This window comes from Vombatus ursinus, unplaced genomic scaffold, assembly GCF_900497805.2.
Source record: "Vombatus ursinus unplaced genomic scaffold, bare-nosed wombat genome assembly UNPS02000577.1, whole genome shotgun sequence".
NCBI classification, from domain to species: Eukaryota; Metazoa; Chordata; class Mammalia; order Diprotodontia; family Vombatidae; genus Vombatus; species Vombatus ursinus.
In genome coordinates, this window is record NW_020940355.1 from 18,856,703 (window position 1) to 18,884,037 (window position 27,335).

General features: G+C 37.1%; 1 protein-coding gene across 1 annotated transcript in view; it reads right to left on the minus strand.

The window, feature by feature from the left end:
* Positions 1-27,335, minus strand: part of BMP6 (bone morphogenetic protein 6) — a 216,843-nt gene that overhangs the window by 43,288 nt on the left and 146,220 nt on the right. The window lies entirely within an intron of this gene.

Here is a 27,335-nt window from a genome sequence, read left to right on the forward strand (position 1 = left end):
CAATGTTCTAGACTGACAAGATCTTTCTAGATACCAACTCTCTCCCCAATATATTTTCTATTCTGCCCAGTTCTGTAAATTTGAAGAATATATTATTTATGCTTTTATCTAAGTCATGGAATATTAAATAGCACAAGAACAAACACAGATGTCCTGAGACACTTCACTGTAGCTGTTCTCATAAGTATTATGACCTGTTCTTGATGAAGACATGCTGGGTTTTTTTTTATCATTATTTCCTTTTCTAGATTTGCACTACTCATCTCTTTACTAGCATGTTCCAAACTTGCACCAAGAATTGAAGTTATGTTCACTGGCCTATTGTTTGAAGACTCTACTCTCTTCTTCTTTTTCTTTATTTTTTTTGAGAACTATTTGTCATTCTCTACTCTATCATTTCCACCCCCGCCCATGTTAGCCATATTGCAAATAAAATAAAATAAAAAGCAAGAAACATAAAGAAAGTGAAAAAGTATGCTTCAATTTGCACTCAGTTCATCTGTTCTCTTTCTGAAAGCAAACAGCATTTTTTACACTATGATCTTTCAAAGACCAGTGACGGTGCTTACCAATTATATCTACAGTTTTTTCAATACTCTAGAACACAGTTCATCTGAGCCAAATGACTTGAACTCATCTGGGCAACCAGGTGTTCTCTTATTATCTCTTTACTTTTTATGAATATACATTCCTTATTAGTCATTTTGTCCTACATTTCCCAGTCCAAAGATCATTCTTATTGGCAGAGAAAGCAGAAAATAAGGATTGAGCAGCTATATCTTCCTTTCATCATTAGCTCTCAGCATGCCATCCAAATTAAAAAGTGGTCCGTCACTTCTCCTTTCCCTACTAAAGTCTTAAAAACCTTCTCTTTGTTATCATTATTTTTTAAGTCATAGTCCATCTTGAGCTTCACTGCTCCTGACACTATTCTTACAGGATTTTGTCATGTTTTTGTATTCATTATCTATTCCCTTGATACCACCTGTATAAGTCTTTAAAAAATCTAAATTATTCGATGACTTCTCTGTGTAGCCACATCTATCTCTGTAGACAACTTCTCAAGTTTCATCTCACCAGAATTCTTTCTTTTTGTGTCCTTAGAATTTCATTCCTGAGAGCTTCTCATATCTTCTGGGTTTATATCCATTATGGAATTTTAGGCCATAGAATCTTACCTGTCCTTTTTCTGGACCTTTCGAAATCTACTTTCCCCAAACATAAGTTGCATGTAAAAATATTCCCAGATTTCCTCTCCTCTTCCCCAAATTCTAAGACAAAGTGGTCACTTCCTACCATTTCTACTCTATCATCAAGTTATTCCTTGTTGGGGAGAATCACATCCAAAACATAATTTTCCTTCATTGATTCAATTCAATAAATATCTATTAAGTACCTGCTATGTGCAAGGATGGATCAGCAAGGTGGTGCATTAAATAGAGTGCCAGGCCTGAAGTCAGGAAGACTCCTCTTCCTGGGTTCAAATCTGGTCTCAGACACTTCCTAGCTTTGTGACCTGGGCAAGTCACTTAGCCTAGTTTGCCTCAGTTCCTTGTCTGTAAAATTTTCTGGAGAAGAAAATAGCAAATTACTCCAGTGTCTTTGACAAGAAAACCCCAAATAAGGTCACAAAAAGTCAGACTTGACTGAAACAACTGAACAACAACAAATACGCAAGGTGCTGGGGATACATGTATCTAATGAAAATAGCTGCTAACCTTAAAGAGCTTACAATCTACATAAATAAGGAAATACTAACTATATATATATATATGTATATATGTATATATGTATATATGTGTGTGTGTATATGTATGTAAAGGAGAAGATAAATGACTGGGAGAATTAGGAAAGGCCTTGTGTAAAAATGGGCACCTGAGCTGAATCTTGAAAAAAGCAAGTGATTCTGAGAAGTGAGCATGAGAAGGTAATGCAGTATAACCATGGGAAGCCACTATGTAAGGGTACAGAAGGGAAAGATGCAATATTGTGTTGGAGCACAGTAGGTAGATCAGTTTGGCTACAAGGTAGAAGGCAGAAGGGAGTGCAATGTGAAATAAGTCTCCTAAGACAGGCTAGAATCCGATTGTGAAGGGTTTTAAATGCCAAAGACAGACGTTTATATTTTATCCTAGAATAGATATTCTCACATATGAAGACTACAGAACACCAGGACTAAATAAATGCTTATTTCCACTGGGTTTGTTGCTAAGGTAAAAAATGAAAAGCTAAAAGAAATAGAATCCATTATGAACAATTGCTCTAGTCCATCCCTTTCCACCTATTTTTTACCCAGGATCTTTGTGCAAAACTTGGTTTGTTTTCACAGAAAAAAAACCTATATTGGTTCTTCTGCCTTTGAAGGTGATTTCTCTACCACTGAAGGATGAAATTATCATTAAGGCAAGTCAAGAAATTATTAGCTACTCTGCTTTTGGCAGAGAGAGAGTTACAGCAGATGTGTACACAATTAAAGCCCTCCATCAAGACTACATGTTGTCTGGGCCAAGCTTATGATGTTTCCTCAAATATGTACTTATTCCCTCTTTCTTACTGTATAAATTATGCTCTGATAGCAATACAACTTCTGTTTGCTCTCCAATAATCTTAACACAAGTGGTATCCACCATGTTTTACCTACCTTTGGTTGCTGGACTTCCTCACATGAGATCCAATAAGTTCTACCCTTCATGAACCACAGGTATTAACTCATTCATCTACCAGTGATACATACAAAATCAACTTCGCCTCCTAGAATTAGAAGCTCTAGCTAATCTATAGATGTCTGCGCAAAGGAAAACCACACTTGAAACAGAAATACAAAGTAGTCTTGACATAGTTTTAAATGAAATAAGAGACAGAAAGGAACCCTGGCAGAATACTGATGATTCCCTAGCCAAGCTAATAGTCTTCAAGACTCATCACAGAACTACAGCTTGCCCAAGGTCAACCAGTCTCCATGTTGGCTACTAGGAAGATGTTCAGAAGAGGCATGAGTCTGATTATGTTTCCTTACCCTATCTGCCCATAAATCATGGGATCATTTCCCACCCTCTTGTAGGTCTCTCCCCACTTCCTCACCACTAAAAGTTTCTATCCTATTTTTCCATCTGGCGAAGTATTGGAAGCTATATGTATTTGTATGTGGGTACAAGGATGTTTTAAAAAATTTGATCCTATTCAGTATATTTCTCTGTCTTCATTTTTTTCTATTGTATTCATGTGTTTCTTGTATGGTCTAGCAATAGATAATAGGATAGGGACACAAGCCATGAGCTATGTAATTAATGACTCCAAACAAGAAACACAGAACCTAGAGTGCAGTAGGAGTTGCAGTTGAATCCTTCTTCCAAACACAAACACAACCGCTATTATGTCCCCTTTCCCTGCCCTATTGTTTTCTCCTCCATAGTCTAAATATACTTAATTCCTTAAACTGATCCTAATATGTCACCAGTTCTATATTCTTCCTTATCAGAAAGCTGATCTCCTCTGTATGCTACACAGCTTATTAATGTACTGCCTGAAATTCATGTTATCATAACTAAACACAATATTCCAGATGTAGCCTGAAGAGGGCAGAGGGGTAAGGGGTAGTTTAAACTTACTCTATCTGGTCCCAGAGGCAATAAATAGTATAGAGGAATTTAAGAAACATAAAATTTTAGCTAAATATAAAGAGAGAAAAAAAAACTTTCTAACAGAGATATTCAAAATGAAATGAGCTGCCTAGGGAAGCAGTTACAAACACTAAGATACCTTTCAACAGGTGGCTTCAAATGATGGGTAGATAATCACTTATTAGGCATATTATAGAAAGGAATCCCAATATTGCTACAAAGTAGAATGTACATCCTCTGAGGTCCCTACTATCTTTGAGATTATGTGATTCTACTATATTATGAGCCATCTTTAATAATTATTATCCTAATATCCTCATACTCTTGTTGAAATGTTCACTCTACCTGGGCAAATGGGTAATGCCAGTTGAGATTATTTTTTAATGACACTTCAAAAATAACATTATCATCACAGATCACTGCCTCCCAGAAAGCTTGACATACTGCCAAGGAAAGATGCACTAAAGACACAGAAAGTAACCTATTTCTGAGAATGAATAATACATAGGGCATGGTTTCCAGAAATAAAATCTATTTTCTTTTCTCTTTAAATGTTTCCCTAGTGGGAAAGCAGTTCCACAAGAAGAGGTGCCCCCTCAACCCCCCACCACACCCTGACTCTCCCCAGGAAAAACTAGCATTATCTTTGATATTGAAATTCTTTTTTTTAGTAATTTAACCCTCTGACTATACCACCCTCTTTTGCTTTATCTTTTACAGGGAATGGCTATACTACACAAAGCTCTTTTATACATTTTTGTAATATCCTTAAAATTCCAGGTAGATTGTTCTGCATTTAAAGAATTTATGCCATGGCGGGGGAGAGGGGTGTGGGACCAGCTAGTTAAATAACTTTAGTAGTGGATGAGAGTTATTATCCTTATTTTAGGGACAAGAACATAAACAACGAAAGGTTAAATGACTTGCCTGAGTTCACATACACTGAGTGAGCCAGAAAGTACAAAGCAAGCTAAGGAAAAAATTTCAAGAGTCCCTGAGAGTCAATCCTGTGAAAGCCAGAAGTGAAAAAAAAAAACCAAGTATGGCTGGACACATTGCTTAAATATTTGACAAATGCAAAAAATCAGAAATATTACATGTATCTAATAAAATCATATCTAACAAAGGGCATTTGAGGCAAAAATTAAAAATTAATTGGAGACTAAATAACATAGTCCTAAAGAATGTACAGGTCAAAGGACAAATCACAGAATCAATCATCTCATTAAAGATAAAGACAACGATGAGACAACATACTAAAATTATTGGGATGTAGCCAAAGCAGTACTTAGGAGAAAATTTATAACTCTAAACTCTTTCATTAATATAAAAGAGAAATCAGATCAATGAAGTGAGCATGCAACTAAAAAAAAAAACTTTATAGCTTTTAGTTTCTAGTTCTTGATTTTCCTATCAACAAATTAAAAAACCCCAAATAAACACCAAAATAAGAATCCTGAAAACCAAAGAAGAGATTAAGAAAATTAGAAGAAAAAAACTCCATTGAATTAATAAATAAAAGTGAAGGTATAAAACAGATAAACCATTAGCTAATTTATTTAAGAAAGAAGAAAAGTGAATTACTAGTATCAGAAATGAAAAACGTGAATTCACAACCAATGAAGAAGAAATAAGAGAAATTGTCAGGATCTATTTCACCCAACTATTTGCCAATAAAATTGGCAACCTAAATGAAATGCATAAATACTTATAAAAATTAAAATCTCCCAGATGATCATAATAGGAAATAGAATGTTTAAAATAATCTTTTCTTAGAAAAAGAAATTGAACAAGCCATAAATGAATTTCCAAAGAAAAATCCCAGGTCGTGATGGATTTATGAGAAAACTCTACAAACATTTAAAGAACAATTAATATCAACATTACATAAATTGTTTGGAAAAATAGGGGAAAAAGGGGTCCAACTTAATTCCTCTTATGACACAAATGAAGTCTTGATACATAAAAGGAGAGTCAAAACAGAGAAAGAAAACAATAGACCAATGTCACTAATGAATGTTGTTGTTCATTTGTTCAGTTGTGTCTGACTCTTTGTGATCCCATGGCTCATAGCATGCTAGGCCTTTCTATCCTCCACTATCTTCTGAAGTCTGTCTAAGCTCATGTTCATTATTTCCATGACACTATCTATCCATCTCATCCTCTGCCATTCCCTTCTTCTTTGACCTTCAATCTTTTCCACATCAGGGTGTTTTCCAATGAATTCTGTCTTCTCATTGTATGGCCAAAGAATTTAAGCTTCAACTTCAGGATTTGTCCTTCCAATGAGTAGTTGGAATTAATTTCTTTAATTATTGACTGACTTGATCTCCTTGCTGTCCAAGGGACTCAAAAGTCTTCTCCACCACCACAATGCAAAAGTGTCAGTTCTGTAGTATTCAGCTTTCCTTATAGTCCTACTCTCATAGCCACATGGCTGGAAAAACTACTGGAAAAATCACAGCTTTAATTATATGGACCTTTGTTGGCAAGGTAACGTCTCCATTTTTCAGTATGCTGTCCAGATTATTGATGCAAAATTTTAAAATAAAATATTAGCGAGGAGACCACAGCAACACATCACAAAGATTATATACTCTAACCAGGCTAGATTTAAACCAGGGATGCAGAGCTGGTTCAATATTAGGAAAACAATAAACATAATTGACCATATTAATAACAAAAATAATATAAGTATATCAATAAATGCAGAAAAAGCTTTTAGTAAGATACAACACACATTCCTGTTAAAAATACCAGAAAGCATAGGAATAAATGGAGCCTTCCTTAATATGTAGTATCTATCTTAAACCAAGAGCCAGTAATATTTGTAATGAGGATAAATTAAAGGCCTTGCCAATAAGATTATGGATAAAGCAAGACTGTCCATTATCACTACTGCTAATCAGTATAGTGCTAGAATTACTAGCTATTCAATAAGACAAGAAAAAGAAATCAAATGAGTAACTGTAAATAGAAGGGAAACAAAACGATCACTTTTTGCAAATACTGCAGTGGCTTACTTAGAGAACCCTTGAGAGTTAACTAAAAATCTAACTGAAACAATAACTTCAGTAAAGTTACGGGACGTAAAATAAACCCACACATATCAGCATTTCTATATATTACCAACAAAATCCAACAGGAGGAGATAAAAAGAGAAATTCCATTTAAAATAACAATAGCATAAAATACTTGAGTCCATCTGCAAAAATACACAGTTACAAAACACTACACAAAACAAAATAAAGATAGGTCTAAATAATTGGAGAAATATTAATTGTTCATGGGGAAGTCAAGCCAATCTAACAAAAATAACACTACTTAAATTAATTTATTTATTGAGTGCTATACCAAACTACCAGGGATCACTTAATAAAACTAGAAAAAACAACTTTTAAAAAAATCCATCTGGCGAAACAAAAGGTCAAGAATATCAAGAGAATGAATGAAAAATAAAAGTGGAAAGGAAGGGGACCTCACAATGCTAGATATTTAACTATAAGACAAAGCCATTTGGTACTGGATAATAAATAGTAAGGTTGATCAGTGGAACAGATTGGGCACACAAGGTAAGGAAGCAAATGAGCACAGCACCTTAGTGTTTGATAAACCCAGAGATCCCAGCTATTGGAGCAAGGGCTCACTATTTGATAAAAAACTGTTGGGAAAACTAGAAATCAGTCCAGCAGGTACTAGGTATAGACACACCACCATCTCATACCATATACCATAGATGAGCTATAAACAGGTACATAAAGGGTGACAAAAGAAATTAGAGGAACATAGAAGAAATTAACTATTATCCACAGAATTTATCCACAAATTGATCCAGAAATTATCTGTGGATAGGGGAAGAGCATGGGATTAAAAAAGAGATAGAAAGTAAAGTAGGAGGTAAACTGGGCAATTTTGAGTACATAAAATTTAAAAGTTTTTATACAAACAAAATGGAAATAGCTAAAATTAGAAAAAAAAAGCAGGAAATTGGGAAAAAATCTTTGCAGCAAGATCCTCTGATAAAGGTATCATTTCTAAGATACATAAGGAATTAATTCAAATTTTTAAAACTAAGTAATTCCCCAGTGGATAAATGATCAAATGATATACACAGGAAGTTTTCAAAGAAAGATATCTAAGCTATCAACAATCATATGAAAAAATTCGATACAAAATGGTCTAATAATTATAAAATGCAAATTAAAGAAATTCTGAGGTTCCACTCACACACATTGGCAAATTGACAAAAGAGGAACATGACAAATGTTGGAGAGGCTGTGGAAAAGCAGATATATCCACTGTTGGTGGAACTGTGAATTGATACAATCATTCTGAAAAGCAATTTTGAACTATGCATATCCTTTGACCTAGCCATTCCATCTAGTAGAGGTATATGGCACAAATAAATAAAAAAAAAGAGGAAAAGAATCTATATGCAAAAAAAAAAAATTAGCAGCTCTTTTTCTGGTAGCCAAAAATTAGAAATTAAGGGAGTATTCTATTGGGAAATGGATAAACAAATTGTGGTGATATGAATGCAATGGAATATTACTGGCCCGCAAGAAATGATGAAATGGACAATTTCAGAGAAGACTAAGGACACCTAGTATTGTAAAGATAAACACTTTTTAAAGACTTAGAAATTCTGATCAACAAAATAACCAACCATAGTTCCAGAGGATTCATGAGGAAACATTCTACCCACCTGCATACAGATAAATGATGCATTAAGAGTGGAAGCTGAGGCATTTTGGGGACCTTGGCAAGGTGAGAATTAGTTTTGCATGACTATACATATTTGTAACAGGTTTTCTTTTTCTTGCTTTCTCATAGGGGTACGGGAAAGAAGACAATGTGGTAGAATGAAATGAATGTGGACCTTGAAATGAAATAAAATTCTATTTTTAAAAAGTTAGGAAGCTACCAGAAGGCAAACTGGGATGAACCTCTCCCCATCTGTTTTCCATCCACCATTAAGCATCTTCTCTTGTGGAAACTTTGTACCTATCAATCAATGTCACTCCACCTCTCAACTGAGGCAGCACTTTATCATGGGGCTTGGGTGGGTGTGCATTGTAATAACTGCTCTGTGTCTAAAAATTCCAAATTATAGATCTGATGGAAAAGATTCTTCTCTATCAGCTGCATGAGGAGATGGCAGCTGACCCATTTCACTTGAATGTCGTTACCTGAGCCAAATTATAGGAAACTCTCAACTTTCACAAGGAAGTATTTTGGAAAGTTCCACAAACGAATAAATTCCTGAATCCTATACTCTGTCAGCAGCAATAGCGGCTCATATTTATGTAGAAATTTAAGCTATAAAAAATCTTGAAAGAACAATAGGTTTAGAGCAAGTGGACCTGTATTCAAATCCTAACTCTATTCCTTAATCCTGTGTGATCTTGGGCATGTTACTTGGTCTCAATTTCATTATCCCTAAGCTATTAGAGCTTGGACTGGATAACCTCTCTTGTCTCCTATAGCTCTAAGCCTATGATCCTATGAACCCTGTCTGAATGGAAAAAAGCTTGACACAATAATAAAGTATGAAGAGTTTGCATATCCCTGACCTAGTCAAACAATTAGATGCCAACTAACCTTCCCCTAAACCAAACAAGAACACAGAAGGAAAAGGAAATGCCCAAGATGGGAGGTGGTGGAGGGTCAGTGGAAGGGGGAGGGGGAGGAGCTTAGTCTGCTCCTAAGGGACAGAGGCGGTAGGCCCATTGGTGACAAGGAATTAAAACCAGAAATCCCTGGCAGGGATTCTGTCCTGAAACAGAAGAAGAAAGGGGATGACAGAGAAAAGGACAGGGAAGTAGGGAAGCTGGGTCTAGAGCTCTTAAGGAAACAAAAGTGAATAGAAGAAACTTCTTTTAGATGAGGAAAACAAAAAACAGTTTAGGAAAAAATATTCAAATTAGTAATGAAAACTTGACATCTAATCTACATGTTGAAAATTCACATTGGCAACTCTCAGTTCACAATGGACAAATTGATCAAGAATATAAGCAGGCAATTTTCCAAAACAAAACCCACACATTTTCAAATAACCATTTAAAAAGTAACCTCACAAATAATCAGAGACATAAATTAAAACAACATTGGGGTATTACCTCAATCCATCAAACTGGCAAAAAATAATTAAAAGCAAAGAAACTCAGTAGTGGTAGATTTATGGAGAAATGGAAACGAGCATTCATTGCTGGTAGAATTACAAATCTATAGAATCTTTTTGTTGTACAACCTGCCAGCATGTAATAAAATTACAAAAGTTATTGTGTCCTCTTATCTAATAAATTCCATTGCTGGCAATATAGTCTAAAAGGGTTATTATAAAGAAGAGTTACCTATTCAAAAATTTTCATAGCATTATTACATATAATTTCAAAAAAAACTGGAAGCAACATAATGTCTAATCAAATGTGAATGGCTAAATAATTTGTGGTCCATTAATGTAAAGGAATATTATATTAACATTAAGACTAAAAAGCATGAGAAATAAAGAAATGTGAAAAGACTTTGATGAAGTAATATAAAACAACAAAAACAAAAAAAAAACCCAGAAATAGGAAAATAGAGTAGATATGACCTTATAAGAGAAAAAGTGAATGAGAATGGACAGAGGATACTGATGGGGACCTAGAAAGGATGACTAGAAAGATTATATAAAACTTTATGGGTTGAAATAAATACACTTAAGATAAACAGTTTTTAGAGCTTAGACTCTAAAACATTGCTATTCAATACTAAGTTTCAATAAAATGTTTGTTTTATAAAAGTAAAGTGGTTTTAAGGATATTTCTTGGTTCCAAACCTTTGAAGCATATAGCTGGGTTGGAGATAGAACCTTTGATCTCTTTTACTTATTGCTCATGAGCCAGATTACTAAACATTTTGGCTAACCTTCTCATGCCTATTTTTCCATTGAAACAATTGAGTATTACAGTATATGTTGAGTCAGTTTTGAGGGTCTTTTTGAGTTCTTCATAAAATTTCTCTATTTCTTCATTCACTGCAATAGATATTGGTATATAAAATGGAATTTTCTTCATAGTGATCTTCATGAGCACTGAAATACAAGATGACTACCAATCTCATGAAATGATATTTCTTGTTGCCTTTGGACAGAGAAGAAAACCTTCTATCAAATTCTTCATTGACTTCTCCAAGGAATGCCTATCCATTCAACTGAAACTTCTTTTTGTCGACAGGTTTCACCTATCATAGGAATGTCATTGGCCACATGATCGCTTCTAAAGCAAGGGGGCTTGCTTTATCCATTTTTTGTGTCATGTTGTCTCTTAGAATGTTTTTAAATAATTGAAGGAAATGCTAAACTTCAGAGGTTAGTAAAAATAAAGATGCATTTTTTTCCTATCCAAGTTTACAGATATGTTGAAACTTATAGAATGTAGACATTTATCTAGGAAGTATAATCAGAACCCTTTCCATATAATCAAAGTCTAAAAGTCCTTTGATAGATCCCTATCAAGGGGATATGATTGATGAGGATATTCGCACCTATCCAGGATATAATTTTAGCAAGCTGAAGTGGCTCACCAGATCAACTCATATATACAGATGAGAGAACTAAAACCTAGAAAAGTCAAGGGACTTGTCTAAGGTCATACAATTTACTAGCTAAACTGGGACTTGAACCTAGGCTTTCCAATACACTAGCTTATTTTGAATTGGGTTGCGGCTGGAAATTTAGCTACCTGGTGAGGCAGAAGGAGAGAAGAGATGTATGGCCACCACACCAAAGGAGCTAATGTTTGAACCTGGGTCTTTCTACTACAAGTCCAGTGTTTTCCTTCACCATACAATGCTGCCTCTCTAAAAGGGAACAGTAGCTCTCTACTTCATTGAAAGGGCCAGTTCCAAGACACTTTGATAGTCTGTATCTACTCCAGGGTAGTCTCTTTGGCTTAGACCATTTCAGCTCCATACCCTCATTTCTGGGACCAGCCCAGAACCAAACCAGGATTGATGTTAACAGAGTATACTATTCCCTTCAGTCAGTTTAACCTTAACTTCATGGGTTGACTGTCAACAACCATTAAGAGCTATGAAAGCAGTCCATTGAAATACCGCCTGCAGTAGACTAAACACTGCCAAAACCTACAACCACAGCTCAATGTAGGATGGGGCAAATTAGGGCAATTAATGGAAGCCCCACACTTTGGGCAGGTTCTGTGGTTGCTCCATGACTGGCAACTAGGCAGTGACATCCCCTTGGGCTATGTATTGCCCTTTCGTGACCTCTTTTTAAGGCCCTCCTTAATGTTCATTTTAACCCGATTTCACCTGTATAAAATCATTGAAGGGGTATAAATCATACATTGTGATTTGCCCTGGCTCTCATATACTTTATAATTTGACTCTGCCCACAGCAGAGATGTGATCTAAGATGGAAGCCATTCTGGTTCTCACAAATTCAACTGTATTTTTTACTTAATTTTTTAAAAAAAATTCTGAACTTAAGTACTAAATAAAATTAGCATTTTCATTTACATTGTAGAACAGAAGGAAGGGATTGTGCATGAACCTATGAATCTCTATAGAGATTGCTTTTTCTTTGTAAGTATGTAATACATTCAATAAATAATTTTCAGAGCTGTCCTGCTTGTTTGCAATTCCCTCTGGTCTTCTTTCCGCTTTCTTCTCCTTTGGGTAGAATTTCTCCTTCCTCTCAATTGAAAAGAAGAAAAACAAAATCCTTTAACAACTACGTATAGTCGAGTAAAACGAATTTCCACATTGGTCATGTCTCTTTCTAATCCGTTCTGTTATCCTCTTCTGTTTTATGAGTGAACTCATTCCATGAAAGTTCAGTTATGATCTTTAATTGAGTATTTTCCTCTTTCCTCTTCTATTTTTTTTCTCTTCTTTGCCCTTTGTCCTTCTTTTACAAAGAAAAAGGGTGGTGAGAGAAGGTGTGGCCAGCACATTCCACCATTAGATTGTGAGCTCCTTGAGTGGGAAATCATAATTTCCAGACTCGATCCACGTAAGGAGACATCTAGAAACCTGCAGAGATTGGGGAAGGAGTTCCAGTCCCACATGAACAAGTCCTGGCAGCACAAGGACTGTGCTGGGGCCTGCAGCTATATAATAGCAAGGCAAGGACCTTTGGGGATCTAGTTTGGCAGGGAGATGAAGCTATGTACCACACAAGGAACAATCCCACATGGCCTAGACCTGAAGTTGTAAATGGCTCAGGAAGCAGGAATAAACAAGCAATAGTGGGGCAGCTAGGGGGCGCAGTGGATAGAGCACCTGACTTGGAGTCAGGAGGACCTGAGTTCAAATCAAGCCTCAGACCAAACACTTGACACTTACTAGTTGTGTGACCCTGGGCAAGTCACTTAACCCAATTGCCTAAAAATAAATAAATTAATTTAAAAAACAAAACAAAACAAAAAACAAGCAATGGTGCCTCAGGCTATGATCCCAGGGCAGGATCTTGGATTCAGCTCCTAGGCCCAAGCTAGAATTTGCAGCTGAACAACTAGGACAGGGAACTCAGGGCCATGGTGAGTGACAGCAGTCCTATCATTTGGAGTCTGTAGATCTTTCCAGCTAAATGACAAGGGCTGCGGCTAGCAGTTCTAACCAGGGAGAAGCCTGAAGTCTGTGTTACCAAACTAGGATGAGGTGCCTGCAAAGCTCAAATCAGGAGAGAAATGAATAGATTTTGCCCTAGATCAGACAGCTTAGAGAGGGCTGAAAGTTTGCAGCAGTCTGGCAGGAGCCCCCCACCCCGCCCCAGGCCACTGAAGAAAAAACATTCAACATACACAGCAAGCAGCAGCAAGACCCAAGAGAATAAAAAAACAGAACCAAGCAAGGCCCCAGGGCACCCTTCAGAACTGAGCAGAGCCTGACTCCAACATGAAATCCTGAGGAACTAAAGTTGAAAAAATGAGCAAACAAATAAAAAAGACATTTGTGATAAAAGAGCTTTTATGGACTCAGGGATGCCCAAGGTATAAGCCCACAGAAGTATAATAACTCCACAACATAGACATGTCAACCCTCAAAATAAAATACAACTTGCCAACAAGGTCTACTAGAATTCCTAGAAGAAATGAAATCACGTTGTCAATCAGTCAATATTTTAAGAAACAAAGTGTTAGACAAGTTCATAAGATCATAGATTTAAAGCTTTCTTCATCAAGAAGATCCTTGTAGGAAGCCACAAAAAGGTAACATGCTGCCATCGGTCAATCCTGCCAATTAGCCATACTGTTTTCGGTTTGCAAGCAGTGAGCAGTTATTTGCATTCTTTGGGAATGGGAAAAAAAAATATAAACAAAATTAAGTGAATTGGATTATACTACTCCATACTTTTTACCAATGTTTTCTTAAAGAAATATAATTAAAATTATAAAATGGTATCAATTGACTTTTAAATGTGAGAAAAGCACAATATCATATAGAAGAAAAGTCATTTCAAAGTACAAAAAGTATACTATACTATACTTAACTGTGAAGATCAAGGTATATTAGAACAGAGTTAAATGTAGGTTGAAATACTAGCTCCTCCAATTACTACCTGTGCCACTTTGTGCAAGTCATAGCCTTTTAATGTCTCAATTTTCTTACTTGTAAAATGGAAGCATAAGATTCACTGACATAAAAGATACCTTCTAGCTTTCCAAGTCTTATGATACACATCCAATTTTAATTATTACAATTATTCATCCTGATCCTATATGTAGGCAGGGGTATATTGGTAAATGTTTAACAGCTAGCTAGGAGGGTGGGGGGGAGAAAAAAGGAAGGAAAAAAAGGGAAAAAAGAAATTTATGTGATAATTATCTATTTAAAAGGAATAACAAGTTATACATGACAGATTTGCAGTTTCATGTGCAATCATCTTTTTTAATTTTACTATATTATGGAAATGCTTGTTTTATTCCATAAATTAAAAATAATATAAATAAAAATTCTAAAAAATAATCGAACTGGCTCTGCTGGAAAAAAAAGTGTGCCTGATACTTTTAAGTTTAATCAGCATTATTAATATTTTTTGCACCACTTTAAGTCAAGACAATCAAAACAATAAACCAAGACCTGATTTGTAACATTTGCTGATTTCTGAAGTACAAATGTTCACATTGAAAATGAACAATTGTCTTTCCAGAGCCAGTTTGTGCTGGCTTCAGCACACCCCTGCATAGGTGCTTTATACCTTTTCAAACCCTTTGGTCTTCTCTATACCAATTTAATGTCTCAGATGTTAAATTATTAAAGGGTTAAATGCCACAATAACATTTCCTTGTTATCATGAATACCCATATCTGGGTAAATGCCTTAAGTTCACCTAGTGTAAAGCTTATCTCCTAAAACAACTAGCTTTTACATTGATAACCTCCATTAACTGGTAGTACAACCTACTCCAATCTTCCCTAATCAGGGTTTCTGATCTGCCTTTTATACTAGAGACCCCATGATGTCATTCCATCTGATCCAGCTGGGTATGTGACTCAGCACTTTACAACCTGAATTTTCTTTTTTTCTTTTTAAAGGAGGCAGACTTTTTTGCAGCAAAACCAAACATATGCTAAGCACATTTAATCCATCAAATACCACAAATATAAGTTAAACAAAGATGAGAAAAGAAAATAGATTTCCTCACAGCCCTCTCAGTAGTTTTCAGCCAAGACACCCCAAGATGGTGCAGGTGGGAAGATCAAACCCTTCCACGCTGAGGAAAGAGCCCTGGAGTTAGAGTTGGACAACCTTTTGGAAGAACTCTTGGAGACAGTGGGATGCCTCGGCTCTTGGCCCAGAACTTCCTGGCCTAGAGAGATAACAGAAGAAAATTCTCTCCCCTCTTGCAATTTAGAACTGTACACAAGCATGTAATTCTTCTCCTAGTGCTTCCCCTCTCCCATGCACCAAAAAAGTCAGAAGCTCCTGTCCTCGAACCCAGGGAAGCTCCAAGCTCTTCCGTAGCAAAGTATCATCAAAGGTTGGGATAATTGAGGCTTTTATATTACTTTCCAAACCTGCTTCTGGCCCCAAGGAAGGATAACACGAGCATTTTGAGAACAAAGCAGCTGTTTTTTGTTGGCTGTGGCTCTTCATTAACCTTACAAATGTTGTGCTGGCTGCTCTTGAAAAAGAAAAAAAAAGGAAGAAAGGGAAAGACAAGAAAAGAAAAAAGACATAAACAGTATCCCCAATACTAGTGCTTTCTGAGTATAACTTTGAACCATTTTCTACCAGGCAAGAAAACAATATATTTAAACAAATTATAGAGCTCTAAAGCTTTCTACAGTCTTCAAAGGCCATTGACCACCCGCTTTTGCCACTGCAAAACTTCTTTCATAAAAAGTGAATTCAGTGATTAATTATGTGATTGGTAATTGATTGACAAAGCAATTCCAATCAGGTCATCCAATTGAAGTCCTGAAGAGAATATTAGTAAAGAATTACTTTTTATTTATAGCGTGCTTCATCTGATTAAGAGTTCACATATTACCGGGTCGGTCAACAAGCACTTATTAAGCACTTACTATGTGTCAGACACTGTGCTAAGCCCTGGGGATATAAAGAAAGGCAAAAAGAGAAGGGAAGGTAAAGAAAAGGAAAAGGCATTTATATTATGCACCAGGCACTGTGCAAAACACTTTATAACTATTATCTCATTTGATACTCACAACAACCCTGGGAAGTAGGTACCATTTTATAGCTGAGGAAACTGAGGCAAACGGAGGTTAAGTAACTTGCCCAGGGTCATACAACTAGTAGGTGTTTGAGGCTAGATTTAAACTCAGGTGTTCTGACTCTAGGCCCAGGCTCTATCCAATGTACCACTTAGCTGCCCCTAGGAACTTAAATTCTAATGGGAGAAACAACAGGCAAACAATTGTGTACCTGTAAGGCAAGGCACTAGCAATCAGCAAAACTGAGAAAGGCCTTTTGCAGAAGGTGTGCTTTGGATTTGCATCATTTAACCTCATCTAGGGCATGTAGGTGGTGCTGTGGATAGAGTACCAGGCCTGCAGTCACAAAGACTTCTCTTCCCGAGTTCAAATCTGGCCTTAGACTCAGACACTTACCAGCTGCGTGACCCTGGGCAAGTCACTGAACTCTGTTTGCCTCAGTTTCCTCATCTGTAAAATGAGCTAGAGAAGGGAAATGGCAAACCACTTCAGTATCTCTGCCAAAAAAACCCCAAATGGCATGACAAAGGGTCCCACTACTGAAAAACAACTGAACAAAAGAAAGTAAAGTAAAACAATGGACCTGATAAATTCATTAGATAGTGAGCTCCTGGAAAGCAGTGACTGTCTTTTGCTGTTCTTTGTATCCCCAGTACTTAGCACAGTGCCTGGCACATGGAAGGCAATTAATGTTAATTAAATATGTATTGACTGATAATTATATAGATACTATGTGTGAGCAGAGTTAAGATTGGAACCTAGGTTTTTTACTCCAGATTCAGAACTCTTTTTTAGTAGACCCATGGATTTATTTCAAAGGAAGGAGTGGTCATCAATTTCAATTGCTGCAGAAGACTTAAGCAGGTAGAACTGAAAAAGAGCCATTGGATTTGGTGCTAAGTGACACAGTATGTTTATTTCCAGAATACCATCCATCCATTCTTTGTGCATGCTTGGGTTACTGTAATGGAGTCATAAGGGACAGAATAAGGGATGATACATTTGGGCTATGTGATATAGTTCTATGCAGACAACAGGTAGTTAGAAAAAACCATAAAATCACAGAATTTTAAATCTGAAAAAGACCTTAGAGATCATACAGTTCAACACCCTCTTTTTTATGTTTTTATGGGTTTTTTTTTGTTTTTTTGGGGGGGGTGAGGCAATCGGGGTTAAGTGACTTGCCCAAGGTCACACCGCTAGTGTCAGAGGTTGGATTTGAACTCAGGTCCTCCTGACTTCAAGGCCAGAGCTCTATCCACTGTGCTGCCCTTAGCAGCCTTAGCTGCCCCTACCCTCTATTTTTTATAGCTAAGGAAACTAAGGTCTAGAGAAGTTTGTCATCGTTCAGTCTTGTCTGATGCTTCTTGACTACATTTGGGGTTTTCTTGGCAAAAATACTGCAGTGGTTTGCCATTTCCTTCTCCAGCTCATTTTTACAGGTAAAGAAACTGAGGCAAACAGAGTTAAAGTGGCCTAGCACTCTGTCCACTGCATCATTTAGCTGCCCCTTTCATTTCTTTAATGACATCAAATAGAAAAGGATAATTAAATTCAAGTAGGAAGAGAATGATTCGGAAATATTTTCCACTATTTCATTACCTAACTTTTTGCTAGTGGTCTAAAAATGGTCTCTTCTCTATCCTAAGCAATCCGGAGGGGAAAAAATGATGAAATAGATTTATGTTGCATCCAACTGACAAGTGATAAGCCTGGTATATATGGTTTTCTTCATGTTGGGTAGATTATTTTTTTCTTTTTGGCAATCCTCAAACGATGCTTCTTGCATTCTGGTCTTCCTCTGCCTTCCATTAGAACAAATCCTACCTGTGGGATCCAGGGCTCTGATAGGTAAGCTTTCACCTCATATTGCTTAAAACCAGGTCACCACACCACTTCCCAGACATCCCAGAACTCCATGTATGTATACCTTCTGGCACTCTCATTTAACTACACCTTCCATATATGTGCATTCTTCTCCAGTTAGACTATAAGCTCCTTGAAGTCAGTGGCTGTCTTGATTTTGTATTGTTATCCCCAGCACTTAAACTACTACTCAGTTCATAGTGAACACTTACTAAATGCTTTCTCACTCACTTAGCTATGAGTAAGTGAGGAAATCCTCTAACCTTTTTTAGCTTTAATTTTCTTATTTGTAAAATAAGTGTGCTGGATTTTGTTTCTGATAAGATCCCATCCAACCCTAAGTCCTTCGAACTTTCTGAAGAAGGTTAGATAAGATCCTATAGACTAAAATTCTAAAATTCTATAAGAGTGGTCTGCCCAGGATGAATGGAAAACCCTTAGTAACAAAATCTGAAGAATTTTTATTTCAGAATAATGTTCTGAAGTATATTATAAAAGGAGGAAAAAATGAATATATATATTTATATATGTGTGTATGTATTATACATACATTATTTATACACATATATACTCAACTAACTTAGATTTAAAAGACTATGTATAGAAGATTGTGACTTTTAAAAGCTCAAGAGACAATTTCTGAGTAATTAGTCACTGTATTAATAATGCTAGCATTTTAATAAAAGAGGTCAGTGACACTCTCATATGCCAAAGACAATCATGGCAGCAGGCTCACAGTTTATACGCACTTGAAAAAGTGGGTATTCCAGAGGGTGGCAATCAACTTTGATTGGTTAACAAGTAATCACACACACACACACACACACACACACACACACACACACACACCTTTTGGCAATCTAAACAAAGAATTTATCCCCATCCAAAACATAAAGGGATTAAATTCCTTGTAAGATTGGGTGAGGTCTGACCAAGACTGAGGACAGTTAATTGCATCTTATTATCAGTAATGTCCTTCAAGAGACAAAATTTTGAAATGAGGACTATAGAAAAAGGAGAAACTCTGGATCTCTCCAAATCATTAGTTATTAATAATCATGTTTCTCAAGATGGAAGCAAGGGGAATTAACAGGATGAATATGGAAGTGTGACATGGTAGAGTTAGGAGTGAGAGTTTCAGAATGAGCTGAGGTTGACAAAAGAAGCAAAAGATAAAAATGATTTTAAAAAAAGCTTTATTAGGGAAAGCAGAGGTAGCTATAGTATAGTGACTAGAGAGCCAGCTTTGAAGTTAGGAATATATAGTCTCAAGTCCAATCTCATCTGGTTGTGACTTTGGGTAAGTGACTAAAGACTAAATTGAAGAGCAGGTGTTGATCTGCATCTGTGGAGGAGTTCACTCAATGGAAATTCTCTAAACTGATGAAATTACACATATGGGGGAAAATGGAGGGAAAGAGAAAGATCAAAATAGAGATAGGCTTGTGATGGAAGGGGAATGGGATGATAAATCAAAGTTGAGATCAGTGACCTTTAATTTGAAGACTTTATTCTCTTGCTCTTAAAAAAAAATTGAATTGCCAATATCTGCCCTCCTCTAATTCTGTAGTAACTGCTCTCATTCCCTACAATCTTTAACATAAACTGACAGTGGCTTATCAATCACAATCTGCCAGTTCTTTCAATATTTAAGGACAGAGTTCATTTGGATCAAACATCTTGAATTCAACAAGTGCACATTGGTGAGCTCTTAAAACTTCTTTATTGATCTTGGATTATTAACTCCCAGTCAGCCATTTTTCCATTCAAGTCAACCACTTCTTTTCATTCAAAATGCAAATTCTCTTAGGCAGAGAAGACAGAAATAAAATAAGAATTGAGCATCAGTTCTTTCTCTCTAGCAAAATTCCAGAATGAATTATTTAGAGGGACACTTTGTAAATATCTAGAAAAGGAAACAGTGATCAAAAAGAACATGACTTTATCAAGAATAGTTCATGCCAAGTTAACCCTATTCCTTTTTTGATAGACAGGATAACTAAACTGGTAGATTATGGGAACGTAGAGATGAAAGTTACCAAGATTTTCAACTACCTTTTATAAAATATTTTATGCTACTCTTATGGAAAAGGTAGAGCTATATGGTCTAGATGACAGTACAATGAGATGGAATCAGCACTAGTTGAATGACTAGCTCCTACTACTGTTTAATGAATAGCTCAACATCAATTCAGAAGGTAACCTCCAGGAGAGTATCTCAAGGAGCTGTTTTTGGCCCTTTGCTATTTAATCTTTTCATCAATGTTTGGATATAGGCATAGAAGGCATCCATATAAAATTTGCAAATGACACAAAGTTAGGACTAATAAGTAACATGCTGGACGATGTGTTTAGTATCCAAAAAGATCTTGATGGGCTAGAACATTGGGTTGATTTACTAAGATGACATTTAATGGAGATAATGTAAAGTCTTGCAGTTGGGATCTTAAAAACAAAACAAAACAAAACAAAAAAAGAGTTCACAGATGCCAGATAAGGAAGACATGGTTAGGCAAAAGTTTATTCAGAAAAAGATCTGCAAGCTCAATATTGATCAACAGTTTGATATGGTAGTCAATAAAAAAGTTATTGCAATCTTGGGCTGAATTAAAATAGGCACAGCTCTCAAGAATAAAGATATGATACTACAGTCTTACTGTACTCTGCCTTGGTCAGAAAGTATCTTGAGTACTATATTCAGTTCTGAGCAACATCATTTAGAAAGATATTGAGAAGTTAGGAGTATCCAGAAAAGAACAAAAAAGAATGTTGAAGTCAAAGTCATTCTATGTGAGGATTTCTTGAGGGAACTGGACATGTTTAGGCTGGAAGAGAAATAGTTCAGAGGCAATATACCAGTTGAATATATTCAAGTATTTTAAGGGTTGTATTATCAAAGATGTATTAGACCTATTCAGTTCGGCTTCAGAGGGCAGAACTAGGAAAAAATGGAGCTAAAGAGAACAGATCTAATCTCTGCAAAAAAGGAAAATTAAGACGTAAGGTGAGAACAAGCTTCAACAATTAGAGCTCTCCAAAACCAGAATGGGCTGGCCCAGGAGATAATGGGTTACCCATAGTTGAGGTCTTCAAGTAAATGCCAAATGACCACTCTCAGATATGTAGTTAGAAATAGGGATTATTTTAAAAGTCCGCATTGGAGCCTTGGCTCCTTCCAATTCTGTGATTCTGTTATTCATGATTCTCTCCTAGCTTCAAAGACAATATACTTACTTGGTTTTCCTCCTACCCTTCTAATAGCTCTTTCTTTGCTTCATCATCTCATTAAGCCTTTATGGTAAGTGTTTCTCAAGGATCTGTCCCTGGCCCTCTCTACTCTTTCTCCATTCACACTTTCACTTTTATAACTTCAAATAACATCTCTATGCAGGTAATTTCAAAATGTCTGCCTCCAGCCTCCAAAACTCTAGATTCCTATCTCTAACTGCCTACAAACAGCGCTACCTGGGTGCACTGACACCTCCCCCTCTATCTAAACTTCAGATTATTATTTTCCCAGCCCAAAACTTGTTACTCCTGATTTCACTATTTCTATCAGTAGCATTGGGATTATCTTGGACTCTTCCTTCTCCTTTGACTCCTCTCTCTTCCTTCTCTTACAGCCCCATCATTACCAAAACCTATCCATTATGTCTGCATATTATCTCTTGCATACCTATCCTCCTTTTTTTTGTTACTGCCTCCATCCTAATATAGGCCCTCATTACCACCTATTGCAATATCTTGCTAATATGTCTTCCCACAATTACCATCTTTACCCCTTCAGTCTACTTTCTAATTTCCTGCCACATTAATTCTTCTTCTGAAAGGTTCTGGTCATGTCAGTCTTTACCCCAAAATCTTCAGTGGCTCCCTACTGCTTACTGAATAAAGTTCAGATTCCTTTGCTTAGTATTTCAGGTGCTCCAAAATGTGGGACTACTTTCCTTTTCTATCCTTACCTGTGACTATCTTACTCTCCATACACTATGTTCCAGCCAAACTGAACTACTCTCTGACATGTGTTTTCCCACCTCCGGGTCTTTGCTGAAGCTATTTCTTATATCTAGAATGTTCTCTCTCCCCCTCTTATCCAGTAAAATTTCTTCACAGTTTTTAAAGCCCAGTTTAAATGCTACTATCAGAGTTCTATAAACTCTGACAGTTTATAGTCTCTGTTTCTGACAGAGACATCCATTAACAAATAGTAAAGGGATCAGAAAGAACTTTCAAGGACACAACCATCAAGGACCTGTCATCATCAGTCCCTTAACTTATCACACAACTCGATGCACAAAACTTTACTGGATAAACATTCAACAGAGTGGCTTATTAATGCAGACCTACAGACAAAGCCACTGAGGAACAACAAACTTTCCAAAGCTATGCTGTTGTGTCACAGGGAACTTTCACCTATCATTCTTATTCTCCTTACTGTCAAAATAATTGACTCTGCAGCCACAGATGGAGGTATAATAATACTAGCCCAATGGCCTGGGCTCCCCCTACTTTTTTATAGGAGTGCTTCAGAATGTCCTCCTTATGACTATCAGCAACAACTGCTGCCTTCCTATTCCCACAGCTCAACTGCACTGCCACCCTAATGATGATCACAAAATATCCTCCCCTTGAAGATCTTTCGTTCCTAATCCTTGGAGGGGGTATGTGGCCTCATCCGGCCTCCCAGAATGAACCTAAAGAGAACTGGTCTGCCCCACTGAAAAGGTATGGGCCTCCTCTCTGTTGGAATACAGCACATTAGATAATAATATATCTCCTACAAGCTGTTCATTTTTAGCACTTTTCCCCTTTATCCACTATTCAGAGCAACTGAAAGCTTACATTATATACAACTCAGAGCTTTAGTACCTAGTTATATCTTGTTGGAACTTTTTTTCAGTCTCTCAAAGGGCTGGTTTTTGCTAAGGACTACTCCACTCATTCCTATTACTTCCTTTGAACCATCAGGATCCAGTTAAGTAGGGTAAGCTTAAATATTCTGTACCTTCTTTTCTCTTGGTCTCTCATCTGGGATGAAGCCCTGAACTTAAAGGTCTTAACTCCCTGAAGGTTCACCTTCAGACTCAAAGATGCTCAGTCTAACCTGTTGATCCCAAAGATGATGGTCAGCTCTAACCTACCTTGAGATCTCATCTAGGTCTTGAAATCTTAGATCTCCTCCCAACACACTTTAAAGTCCTACTGTAATGATGGAGTTGTGAGGCACTTCATGGATCTTCTTCCACATGGCCAATCCAGCAGAAGTACATTTCCCAGATCTCAATTAGTAGTTGGGATAGAGTGGCTTCCTCCTTGAGCAAGCTAACAGGGCAGCCCAGTTTGGTCTCACATTGAGAAACCAAAGTCTCCAACTCACCTTTGCTAACTTATATCCAGCCCTCTGCTGCCTTCTTAAAGGCCTCCTCATCCTATTCTGACCATAGGATCACTTATACTTTTGGGCCAGATGACCAGGGTCTCCATACCTTGAAATCTCCTCCTCATGATGTTTAACTCAGCCTTGGATAGTCAACACTTCCCCAACTCCCTCAGCCTCTTCTGCCTTCTGATTGGAGAGCTGGCAGGTAGAGCACTAAACTCTTCTCAAAGTTTACTGTTATAGAGGGCAGGATCTAGAATTTGCTGCTCACTTTACACTTTCCATCTGCAACTCTGCTTAGTATGAACTCCATGGAACAAGATGCCCCCTTGCTGGGTACTCCCCTTCCCCACTTTCCAGTAGGGACTACCTTTATTTTTCTTATTTCTATCATTAGCACATAGCACTGTACCTGGCATATAGTTTGGGTTAAACCCAAACTATATCATGCCTAGTATTATTAACCCTGGGATTTTGTCACTGCCAGTTGCTGGGGCTTGTAGCTCTCTTGCCTTCTTTGCTGCATTCCCTTCTCTTGGTTTCAAGCTCCTCAACTTTTTGTATAATCCATGTTGTCACTTGGTTGCATAAGTATATCAATTGTGCCTCTGAGGTAATTTAAGATAGAGAGCACCTTCTACAAGTCTGAAATAGCTCTCAACTAGTAGGATTTGTTTATGTACATACATAATCATCTCTTTTCCTCTGTATACCTAATGTATGCAGAAGCACTCCATTTCCTATGAGGGTTTTCAAATATTATCAGGAAATTGACATTTAAACACTGGCAATCTCTTAGCAAACATCATCTCCCTCTTCTATAAAAGGAATTGTCCAGTCTAGTTCCCATTCCCCTCCCCTGAAATTTTCCAAAAATGTAGAGTATCCTAATTGAGTCTACTGCAAATGTTTTGGGGCTAGACATTACAAACGATTTCACAATGATTTAGAAAGGCTAGTGTCTGCTTTTGCTATCCCTGGACAACCTCCATCAGATCCCCTGAGGTTGAGGAATTGGAGAGGACATATAGACACCGTGGATGCAAGGGTCACTCAACTTCTGGCACAAGAATACTCAGAACAGAGAAGAATTTAAAAGGCACTGTCAAGGACACAGCTATCACCAACCTTATGATACAGACTTACAGCCAAGCCCTTTGGTGCACTCTGTGCCTACTGCTTCAGGCAGCTTGTAGCACATCCTAAAGAGTTTTCCAAGTAGAAGTGCAATACAACATAAAGAAACTCAAAGACACATAAGAAAAGTTACTTAAGAATACAACTCACCAGAGCTATATGGTTTTAATCTAAAGAGGTTTCACTTATCTCTCTTGTTTCTTCTCCTATTGATACAGTCAGCTCTGCAGGCACAGTATAAGGACCAGCTTGGGAATACTAATCCAAAGGTCTCAGCATGCAGGCAGCCTCAGAGAGAAAGAGTGGCTGATACTTTTGCTAGCGTTCTTGGTTCCGAGGTTTCCTGATTTTGGTGAATCCAACCTCCTCTTGCAAAACATTAAATGTGTTATTTTACATCCACTAAAGTTCTACTCTGATACCTCATCATGATATGGCAATGACTCTGGGTTCTCAAAGACCATTAATACCAGCAGAGTACAAGCTCTAGCAGGTCCTACTGAAGTAGAAAGGGCTTAGACAATGAGCCTGGTGATTGAAGAGCTTTATTTCTGTTGCCCAATGGTCCACTATCTATATTTGGAGCAGCACAATCACTAGATTGTCTAAATATGGTGAGTTTTTGTTTTTCTCTACAAGTCTCAAACAGACTATGAATATAAAGGAAGTTGTGATAGACATCAGTGGAGGGAATACCCACACTGATAAAATTATAAATCTTTAAGTATTGAAGCTTTTTATATTATACTTATCTTTGTGTCATATCTCCCTATTCAACTATTGGCTCCAAAAGGGCAGTAACCATGTCTTATTTAAGTTTTATACCACTCTTAGAACCTAGCATAATGCTTGACACACATAGAATGCATTAATAGATGCTTGCTGAATTGAACTGAATTATTATTTTTGTCATCATAATCATTAGTGAATTAGTTTATTATACTCATTCACAGAGTCATTATTTGTAGCAGGAAACAAAGCCATTTTCAAAGTCATATGAAAGGGGTAGCTAGGTGGCTCAATGGACAGACCACCAGCCCTGGAGTTAGAAGGACCTGAGTTCAAATCTGGCCTCAGACACTTGACACTTAACTAGCTGTGTGACCCTGGGCAAGTCACTTAACCCTGACAGCCTAAGCAAAAAAACAAAAAGAAAAACAAAGTCATACGAAAGTCTAAGCCATAGACAGTATGGGAATGCTAAAGGGACTTTGAAAATAATTGGACTGTGTCTATGACCATCCCCACAATGGGGGGCGGTATTTATAAAACAAAACACAGCAAATTCCTAGCAGGTATCTAAATAGCCCCCCCCCCAACTAGACTGAATTTATTTCACTTTTATACCAATGTCAGTGATGCTGATGTTAGGCTACAAAACCCTTGTTTCCTTATTTGTGCATTCTACTCTGGACAGCAGGGTTAGTGCACCCAAGTGCCTCCCTGAACTACCAAACAACCCACTAAATACTCAGGAAGATCCAAGGACCAAGATTCTTTGACAAACTTACCATCTTGCTCTTCAGCATACCCTAGCTTGGGATACATATTAAAGACAAATTTCCGAAACATATTAGCTAACCAAGCAAAGACTGTTCTTCTCTACATTCTGTGAAATACTCAGTTTGCATGGCTGGATACATCAAAGTAAATAGTCATAATGCTGGGGAAAATGTAAACATGGTGCTCTTGACATATTGTCCTACTATGTAAATGTATGAAAGGCTTTCTTTTCCTAAGAAACACAATTTATGATTGCATCCAAGCAGGATATTTTTCCTTGACTCCCTTCCAACCTTCCCAATCATTTTATGGCTGTTTTGTTAGAGATCTTCTGGTATAGACCCCAGAATATACTTCTAAGCAGCTGTGTTGTTTTCTTTCCTCTTGAGTAGTGAAATTTGATATTGCATCATATAATTTTTTATTAGGAACTTCAATACTTTGAACTTAGGCAGCTTTACCAAGAGAGAGAAAAAGAGAAAGGCAGAAAAAGAGAGAGAGACAGAGACATAGAGAGATAGACAAAGAGGACCCAAATAATCACTAAACACTATTCCCATCACTCCAAATTCTCTTCCAGTCTCTAATAAAGAATATACATATTATTATATAGTTGTATTTCAAAGTCGCTGATTTCAAAAGGGGGCTGGCATCACTCCAGTACATAGGAAGAAGGTAAACAGCATTTTGGGTATTAGATTATATGGCTTTCTGGATTGCTACATTGTTTTAACATGGAAGAATTACATTTAGTTCTTATATGACATCATTTATATGACATTAGTTTGGACTTGTTTTTAACAGCATCTTGGTGCGTATGCCCATGCTTTTGTGTTTGTGCACTCCCCCCCCCATTAGATTTCAAGGTAGGAAACTGCATGTTCTGATTCTTGTGTATTTCACACACCACCATTCCTCCCCCCTGCCCCAGTCACCCCCCGGTACTTCTCAGGATGTGCACTTAGTAAATGTTAACTGCCTGGCAGTTGGATTAAGACACTGTTTGGAATGTCTCCCACTCAGCTCCAACAAACCCAATTGCCAGCAAATTGCCTTTCCCCTGCCAGTCTGAATAAATAGCACGACTTCATGTTTTGCTCGTGAGCACAGAATTACACTTCCAACAAACACACTCAGAGCTATAGA